This window comes from Chiloscyllium plagiosum, chromosome 2, assembly GCF_004010195.1.
Source record: "Chiloscyllium plagiosum isolate BGI_BamShark_2017 chromosome 2, ASM401019v2, whole genome shotgun sequence".
Lineage (NCBI taxonomy): Eukaryota > Metazoa > Chordata > Chondrichthyes > Orectolobiformes > Hemiscylliidae > Chiloscyllium > Chiloscyllium plagiosum.
Genome location: NC_057711.1, coordinates 83,555,524 through 83,565,944, shown reverse-complemented (window position 1 = coordinate 83,565,944; position 10,421 = coordinate 83,555,524).

Here is a 10,421-nt window from a genome sequence, read left to right as displayed (position 1 = left end):
CCCTATCTCCCAAAGTTGCACGAATGGAGCTCAAAGTATGAGTTAACTCAAGAAGCTGAGAGGTTGCTCCAATGATGTGCCATTCCATGACTTGATCAAACAGGTTTGCACCTGGGCGATTTGAATTCAGTGATGAGTAGTAGTGAATATAAACAGTTTAGATTTTTTGCATTATGATTTGATTTGATTTATTATTGTCACAAGTATCTAAGTACAGTGAACAGTTTTGTTTTGCACCCAGTACGGGCAAATCATACTACGCAAAGTTCATAGGGTGATTGAACAGAGCAAGAAGTACAAAGTTATGGCTGCAAAGAAGGTACACAAAAAGCAAGATCAACATTAGATTTGAAATTTGAGAGTTTCATTCAGAAGTCTAATAACAGCAGGGAAGAAGCTGTTCTTGAATCTGCTGGTACACATGTTTAAGCTTTTGTAAATTCTGCCTGACAGAAAGGGGTTGGAAGAGATTATAAGTGGGTGGGAGGGGTCTTTGATTATGTTGGCTGCCTTGCTGAGGCAATGAGATGTATAGATAGAGCTTTTGTAAATTCTGCCTGACAGAAAGGGGTTGGAAGAGATTATATGTGGGGTGGGAGGGGTCTTTGATTATGTTGGCTGCCTTGCTGAGGCAATGAGATGTATAGATAGAGACATTGGATGGATGTTTGGCTTGCTTGAAGGTGTGGGCTGTGTTCAGAACTCTTTGTATTTTATTACAGTCCTGGGCAAAGCAGTTGTAACAAGCCGTGATGCATCCAGATAGATGCATCATAAAAAAAATTCTACATAATTTGTGAGACGATTTGTAGCTCAGGTGCTTGTTGTTGTGGTTCGGTTCACCGAGCTGGGAATTTGTGTTGCAGACGTTTCGTCCCCTGTCTAGGTGACATCCTCAGTGCTTGGGAGCCTCCTGTGAAGCGCTTCTTCCGGCATTTTAGTGGTTTGTCTCTGCCGCTTCCGGTTGTCAGTTCCAGCTGTCCGTTGGAACAGCCAGGGAATTCCTAGAGGCATGGCACTCATCCACAGATTCAATCAATAAGCACATCGACCTGGACCCAATATACCAACCACTACAGTGGACAGCTGGAACTGATAACCGGAAGCGACAGAGACAAACCATTATAAATGCCGGAGGAAAGATCACAGAAGCGCTTCACAGGAGGCTCCCAAGCACTGAGGATGTCACCTAGACAGGGGATGAAACGTCCGCAACACAAATTCCCAGCTCGGCGAACAGAACCACAACAACATTCTACAAAAATGTGGTCATTGACCTAGTTGTTAGGCACAAGAGAAATTAATAACAGCTTTTGCCAAAAGTCAGGGATTGACTTGAACATGTGATTAACCACTCAAGTATATATCGAACATTTGAGCTGAAGTTATAACCTAGGAAATGCAGGAGCTAATTTGAATTTACGAAGATTCCATAAGGAGTGATGTAATAAGGACAAGATAATCTGGCTTAGTAGTATTGTTAATGAGTAAATATTGGCCAGTGCAGTGTAAAGAATATATGAAAAAGGTCAATACTGTGAAGTTTGTTTTAAGCTTCATACCGTGTTGTAATAACGATGATCTTGATAAATTCTTTGCTCCATGGGGGAATGCTTTTTTCCAGTTGGTTAACCTATTGCCTTTTAATTTCTTCAATCAACATTGAACTAGAACATAGAAAGCCAACACAAATGTTTCCTCCATCTCTTGTGCGTGAAGGGTGATCTGAAATTAGACCAAGGTGATCACAATCTAGTTTCTGGACTTCACTGAGAAAATCTGCCCAATACTTGTTAAGCTGACTTAATAAAATTAGTAAGACATTCTCTTGTCAATATGGAAGAAGGAGAGTTTCATGCTACAATTTAATACTTTAAACGTTACTCCAGGTTTGGAATAACTCACATTAATGCAAGATGACACAAAGTGAAACAGTAATGCCATTACCAGTACATATTTCCTTAATGAGCACAAAATTAAACTAAAACCACAGTAGATAATAATTAATGGAGGGGATGGAGATCTGAGAGCCTCACTTTACCTTCTTCAGAAATACTGCTTAATTATATGCTACTCTAGTCAGCAATAAGCCATCCCTGAGTTAAGGACCATGGGAGGGGAAATTATTCCTGCCTACACCTACCAGCTATGGGCAGACAATGCTGGCTGCCAGTAGAACAACCTCTCAAGGTTTAAGGTTGTCACTGGATCCCAAGTCAAAGGCAACGCAGACAGCATACCGCAGGGCAGGCTGGCTCTGCACCCTCTTCCTTGGTTCCTTGATCAGGTTCCTTGATCAGGCACAGTATCACCTGAAGAGATGAGACCCCTGCGAGGTCACACTCAACCCCACACTTGTTGCATGTTCCAGTGGCATAGCGAACCCTGCGTTCACTGTTGGGTTAATATCAACACCAGTGGGATGAACCCTGAAGTAGATATTAATTGCCAGTGAGGAAGACAATCCATAGGCCTTCCTGACACCAACTTGATTGAGGTGGAAATAGGATGGTGTCAGTATCCTCACATACAATCTCCCGTCTAATAAATGCCCATCACCACTAAACTTGTCTCAGGAGAGGACATTAAATTCCGACCAATGCTTCTACCTGCACAACACTCAATAAACATACTTTCGAAAACATAATCTGTGATTGTTTACCTACACTATCTAATCTAAATATGATTTGGAGGTGCTGGTGTTGGACTGGGTTAGAGCTGAAAATGTGTTGCTGGAAAAGGGCAGCAGGTCAGACAGCATCCAAGGAGCAGGAGAATCGACGTTTCGGGCATGAGCACTTCTTCAGGAATGTCTACCCATTTCTTGGACTGGGTTAGACAAAATTAAAGATCACACAACATCAGGTTACAGTCCAACAGGTTTATTTGGAAGCACTAGCTTTAAATATGCTATTTTGAGTTGGGAAATACCTCTTATTCATGCCTAAAACAATATCTCACAAATATTGTAATGCCTACATACTGATTAAGTTACATCAATTCATATTAAGAAAAAAAGTTCTCAAGTAATGTGAATTATGAAAGACGGTGAAATAAACAATGATGAAAATTTTTGATTCAAAGAAGACCAGTAACAGTTTTGTATTTAAGTTATTGCAAACCAGATGCCAAGCCTGTCAGTCATTGAACCTTCTATCATTCTTAATCAAGTTGATTACTGTGTTATTTCTGAAAAGTGAGAAATGTTGCTGGAACATTTTGCCTTGCACTCATCAGTATAACTATAAGAGTGCCAAATTTCAAATGATCACAGCAATATACACTACAGGAAGAGGGAGTGCTGATTGATAGGCAAGTCAACTCCGATTGACCAAGGGATTGCTATGGAGAAAGCAATAAGGAACTATTCCCGGGTAATTCAAGAAGATGCAAAATGTGGACATTATCTGAACTCAAACAACCTGCACTTGTGAAAACTAAAACAAAATATTTACCCTTAAACGTGGTTCTCTAATTTAGCAGCATTTGCAGAGCAACCCTGAGCTGCACTCACAATTAATTTGAGACAATCACTTGACATTGTAATGTGGCTCACTTACATTTGTTAGAAGTTACATATATTCATATAAAAAGAGGTATTCACCATGAGCAATAACAATATGTTTAAAGCTTGCATATTTTTTAGTCAAGAGTGTGGTGCTGGAAAAGCACAGTAGGTCAGGCAGCACCTGATGAGCAGGAAAATCTTTATCAGGATTTCCTGATGAAGGGCTTTTGCCTGAAACATTGATTCTCCTGCAACTCCGATGCTGCCTGACCTGCTGTGCTTTTCCAGCACCACAGTCTCGACTCTAATCTCCAGCATCTGCAGTCCTCACTCTCACCCTGCATATTTTTTAATTACTTCAGAGCTTGGAAAATCCCTAAAGTCCCATTGCTTTCCTTTTTGCTATACCTCAGCCAATAAGAGATGATTTTTCTCCTGTAGTGTGAATTTTTGGAATGTCCATTTTGAAATCTGCCATTCTTGTGTTTGACCTGATGAGTTCAAGGTAAAAACGTGGGCAACATGCCTCTCTTTTCAGCAATAATCAAGTTCTGTATTACCAAGTGAGTCAGACTATTCTTTGCAGAACCACAAAGGATGAATAGAATTTACCAGCATCTGCTTTGATGCATAGAAAATGTTTATTACTAAATAAAAGTTCATTGGTATCAGGAGGAAGGTATATAGGCACATTTGCTGCTCACTTTATAACCATTTCTTATGATCTCTATGAAGCATGCCAGAAACTTTGTGGGGAATTCCACACCCTACATGGGTAGGGAGAAGGGGGGAGTTGATGTGTGAAAACGGTATATATCATTTTGCCATTGCAAACAATCATTACTGCATACTCGTGGTTATTGCATTGAAAAATGATTTATTTAATTCCAGTTGAAGGCGTCAGCCAAAAGACAGCAAACAGTGCTGAAGCTTCTATTGTTTAGCCCATCTTTGTAGGTGGGAGAGATTTTAGTAGGTTGGGCAGCCATGAGCACAGAACTTGGATAACTAAGTAATTAATGTATTATTACTGGTTTCTGAATAAGAACTACAGAACTACAGTATTGTCAGGTAACAGTTAAACATTATTGGAGAGCAAACACTTTCAGTTCATGTTGTTATGAAAACGTTCTGTCACCTACTCTTACTTCAAAGGGGCCCTGTCACCCAGTCTCCATCAAACTGATGCCTGCATACCATAACAAAAGTTGTCTGCTTAATGAAAATAAATCTGGATTTCCATATGCGATCTCTGGTAGGAGAATGGTGGAACTCTGGAAGTGCTTAAATGGCTGACCGTGTCAATTTATGCAGATTTTCTGGATGTTCTGTTCATCACCCACTGAGGACACAAATGTTTGACAGATACTGTGGAAATACAAGGTCATAACTAGCCTGTTTCTCAGTGCATTGGTGCTCATTGCCTCCAGTCTTTAAGATAAGAAACTTAGTTTGGGACCAAATCTAAGAAAGTGATCAATATTGATGTCCCTGAAACCAGTCACCAAAAATACATTGGACAGTTTAAGTACAGTGTTGAATATTAAACCTTCTGTTCTGAAACATCCCAATACCCGTCAGCCCTCAATCCTCTACAGAAATCATCCATGCTGTCAGTGGAGCCTTGAGGAATTAGGACTAATCTATTTTGTGTAATTTTGTTTTAAACTTACATGAAGAGAAAAAGTAGAATATCACCTCCAAATAAAAGTCCTATGCAGCTTGGCTTTACACCCATCATGTATAAGCATATTTCATAACAAAGTTTTAAATCATCTTAGATCCATTTGAAAACAATTAATCGAAGTTTGAGCGCTCTACAGTGAAGAGGCCATAGGGAAAGGGATGCTACCAACCACCTGGAAATCTTCCAAAACAGTGGCATCAGCCCTCTTTTCAAGGGAGAACAAAAAGATGCTCAGTTAAAAAACCTCTTAAAATGGAGGTCCCATCACTGCTCTGGACTGCTAAACTGAGTTCAGTTGGCAGGTCAATGTAACTGTTTTCATGGGTATTAATCTACAGCAACTAATGTAAGAGTATCTACCCCACTGTCCCTCTTCCCCAACCTCCTTCCATGCTGCGGCTTTTGTTTGACATGTACAGACGCTTTATCCCTCGCAAGGCAACTATGTTTTTCATGCCAAGACCAATTGTACATAAATCCTACCTTAATATATATTCCTTCCACCCACGTCCTGCTTGAGGTTGCTCCAGAAGGGCTACAGATATTCAAATTGTGCATCCTAATTCTTTCCTTTGAAATTTCTCTCATCTCCTCTAAATGGATCGATATTTCAATAAAAATCTTGGGTTGCTCTTAACAGCAGTTCCAAGTTGATCAAGGCCTGTCTATCCTCATCTGCTGTTGCTCTCAGCAACTAGTTTAAATTTTTGTGCATTATTGATTGAAGCTAATGGATTCTGGCATTTGAAAAAGAAACTTATTTTAATGTCTTCTATAAAGGTGTTAGACAATAGGCTTATTTGTTAGAAAAAGAAAAAAAAGATTGAGGAGTGTCAGGATAAGCTGAATCCTTAGAAACAATACTTTTCCTTGCACTTCTTGGGTTAGTCCTGCTCAGCTAATTATATATAAAAACATATTTTACTGCTGTGCAGATTTCTTGTTAATGCATTGTATTTATTCCAAGAACATGTCATTGCCAAACACTATAATGATTCACTCCACAACAGCAGTAACATTGCAGTTCCCAGAACATGAGAGAAATGCACCTCTGAAAGTGATGAGAGCTGAAATAAAGATTTTCATGTATTGAACTGCAGTTTTTCACCAAAGACTTCTCTTACCATCAAGCCAAGGTTAAATACCTGACATCATAAATATTTATTTGAAAATAAATGGCCTCACTTTACCTTTTGCTGATCTCAGCTGGCTGAGGAGTAAAGTCTTCCACTTCCTCAGACAATGCTCTTCGTCCTTGGCACAATTGCCATTTTACACAAAAACCAGCAGGGTCAATCGGGCACAAAAATTCTAGGCATTTGATGTTCTTTAAGGGGTGAATAGTCTTACAATTAAAGCACAGTAAACTTACATTAATTAAAATGACATAAATAAGTGCAGAAGTTCAATTTCACTGTAGAACTTTGTACTATCTGGGGAGCAGGAGACATAGCACTGCATCTTCCATTCTTTAGTTATCACCTTAGAATAATTGCCATAATTTCAAAGTTTTCCACTCTCCCATTCTATTGATTTATAGTAGGGCTCCCAGCACTAAACAAATCTGGAGTGAGATTTTCACCACTTGCACTTATTTCAGTTTGTTCCATTTTCTTGCAGATCAGTGCTCATGCTGAATTAAAGTAGTGGAATATTCAGAATGCTTATGTTGATGATGCTTTCTCTCAGATTAGCAATATCTGGCAATTTCTTCTAATACTTGTGCTTGTCTGACAGAAAAGACACAGCTTGGATGTCCATGCAAAAACACTGAGATTGCACCAGGTTCATCTTGGAACATAGATGCTATGTGGTGATGGCCATCTCAATCCCAGAAAGCCTGTGAAGCCTTGTCATTCAAGCAAAAGGAGCATAAGACTAGGTTTAAGGGCACAAATTTCAGTTGCACAATGCTGCAATGGATGTCCACCTCTGTTTCTTGGAGGTAGGATGTGCTGCTTCCTACACAACCTGTGCTGTATTGTTGGAAGACATTTGTTTTACTATTGTTGGGGCTGATTTAACTTAAATTGGCAGAAACATGGAATGTTGACTGGTGGTTGAGAGGGGAGAGAAACTGAAATAGAATTAGACGTTAAAAAAGAAGGAACTGAGAATGGAAGGCAGAGGAAACATAGGAAATAAGTAAGGTTAACAAGGTGAAATAGAACATATTTTAACAATAGGAACTTGATGAATAAAACAGATGAGCTGAGGGAACAGGTAGACACATGGGTGAATGATATCATAACAATGACTGAGATCTGCTGAAAGATGGGCAGGTTTGGCAACTCAACATTTCTGGTTACACGGTGTCAGATGAGAAAGAGAGGAGATAAAAGTAAGTGGTGGGATGGGGATGAGGGGAGGGGTTGACAGGGTGGGAGGGCTTGTGGGGGGTTCGCAATAATAATCCAGGAATCAACTACAGCAGTGAAGAGAGATAATATCTTGGAAGGGTTATCAAATGAGGCCATGTGAGTTGAAGTGAAAAAACACAAAAGGGGCGAGCACATTGTTAGTGAGTATTATAGTCCCTTAACAGTCAATGAGAGTTAGAGGATTAAATATATATGTGTAATCACATTTCAGAGGCAAGTGAAAATAATTAAGCAGTAAAGTAGGGAACTTCGATTATTTAAATATTAACTGGGATCATTTAGTGTGAAATAAATGGGGGAGGAAAATTAGTTAAATGGTATCCAGGAGAACATGTTTTAGCCAGTACATAGAAAACACAATAAGGGAGAAGACAGTTATGGACTGAACATTTGAAAATGAGCTTGAGCAGGTGGAAGGCATATCAGTAGGGGAGGTGGTGGTCATAACTTAGTTAGATTGAGCATTGTTATGAAAAGGATATTGTTGATGATTGAGAATTAACTAGGTTGGATTTTTCTTGTTTTTTGTGGCCGGGCCATACTTGACTAACTTTCTATCTTGGCCGCCCGTTAGAACAAAGCAGTTTCTGTTTTTACCTAACTTTCTACCTTGTTGGATGGATATGGTATTGTAATATCACCTTCAGTACACTTGCCAGAATGTTTTCAGAACCAGTATTTGTAAAATACAGTGCCTTCAGCCATTTCTTGACCTCACATGGAGTAGATTTAATTGGCTCAATCTGTGATGCTAAGACACCAGCAAGTGTGGTCATCCACATGACACTTCTGATTGAAGGTAGTTGCCTTGTCTTTTACACTGATGTGTGGGGCTACCCCATCATTGAACTTGGGGATATTTGTGGAGCCTACTCCACCAGTGAGTATTTTATTTGTCCATCATGACTAGATGTAAGAGGACAGTAGACCTTAGATCTGATTGGTTGGTTTTGGAATAAATTAGCGGTGTCTTTCACATGCTGCTTCTAATGTTTAGTCTTCCTGTGTTGTAGCTTACCCCATATCATGAGCTGCTATCTTGTGCAATATTTTTTTATATGGCACCTTTCTGGACATCCAAATCCACTATATCTACTAGTTCCTCTTTATCCTCACTGCTTGTCTTCCTTGCTGTATCCTGGAGTTCACTAACAATGTGCTCCTGGGAAATTGCTCTTCAACTTCAATAAGTATTTAATTTTTGCAATATCCTTTATGCTCATACCAGGCAATTCCTTAGTTTTACTGTAGTCTGAAATCCATGAATATTGGTCCAAATTCTATGGAGTCACTCGTAGCTCATCTGCCTCAAATTGTTGATCAGGCTGGAAATCTTGATTCCTTCTGTGGTTGCTTGACTGATGAATTTGACTTTATTACATATGCAGCCATATTACGGGAAGATTGCTGCTCCATCAGTATTGACCATTCTGCAATATCAATTTATTTACCAGACTATTTTATTGCCTGAACAACTAAATGAGCCCAACTGGGTTGTGCTGCTAGTCCTGTTTTCAGTATTTGCTTCTTTCCACCAACTTTTTCAGTTTTATATTCTCATCTGTCTTCAGTGTTGACAGGGATGTTTTCCAGGAGAAAGTGAGGATTGCAGATGCTGGAGATCAGAGCTTAAAAATGTGTTGCTGGAAAAGCGCAGCAGGTCAGGCAGCATCAAAGGAGAAGGAGAATCGACGTATCGGGCATAAGCTGCCCGAAACGTCGATTCTCCTTCTCCTTTGATGCTGCCTGACCTGCTGCGCTTTTCCAGCAACACATTTTTAAGGGATGTTTTCCAGTTAGAAAATGCTGTAAAAGCACAGATTTTACAAGAGGTTATGCGATGATCAGTCTGTTTTGAGATTTCTGGCCACCACACTGCTGACTGCACCTGGCTTTACACCTGACAATATCTAAGTGTCCCTGCTGGATTCTTCCTAATAGATCTTCAAAAGGGATGCTGCTTTAATTAGTCTTTTGTCATGCACTAGTAAGTCACCTATGTTGGTGTTCAAAATAAATTTCTTGGCTGACTCACTGGACTCCTGGTGGAACCGTCCTACAACAAAATACTGGCAAATGATAACACAATCTCTTGGTCACTTATTCGTTATCGCTGATTTTATTTAACTTCTGTTGGTTTGTTATCCATTTTTTGCATCTTGGCTATATGAAACTTTTATTTTGTGTTAATGTAGGTGATCTTCTTTTTATTTGGGTTCTGCCATGAACTTAGAAAGCTCCTAGTGTGAACTTCTATGGGTTGCCCTTTGACTGGTTGACTGGTAATGGTTTGTATCAGAGCTGAAAATGTGTTGCTGGAAAAGCGCAGCAGGTCAGGCAGCATCCAGGGAACAGGAGAATCGACATTTCGGGCATAAGCCCTTCTTCAGGGCTTATGCCCGAAACATCGATTCTCCTGTTCCCTGGATGCTGCCTGACCTGCTGCGCTTTTCCAGCAACACATTTTCAGCTCTGATCTCCAGCATCTGTAGTCCTCACTTTCTCCTCAATGGTTTGTATCAACTAGGCGAAAGTGAGTACTGCAGATGCTGGAGCTTAGAGTCAAGAGTGTGGTGCTGGAAAAGCACAGCAGGTCAGGCAGAATCTGAGGAGCAGGAAAATCGAAGTTTTGGACAAAAGCCCTTCATCGAGAATTCCTAGTGAAGGGCTTTTGCCCGAAATGTCGATTTTCCTGCTCCTTGGATGCTGCCTGACCTGCTGTGATTTTCCAGCACCACACTCTTGACCGATAATGGTTTGTTTCTGGGCCACCAGCCTGTTGATTGATAACTGTTTGTTTCAGTTGTTCTCCTGGACATGGGTGTACACTTGCTGCCTTCTTGAC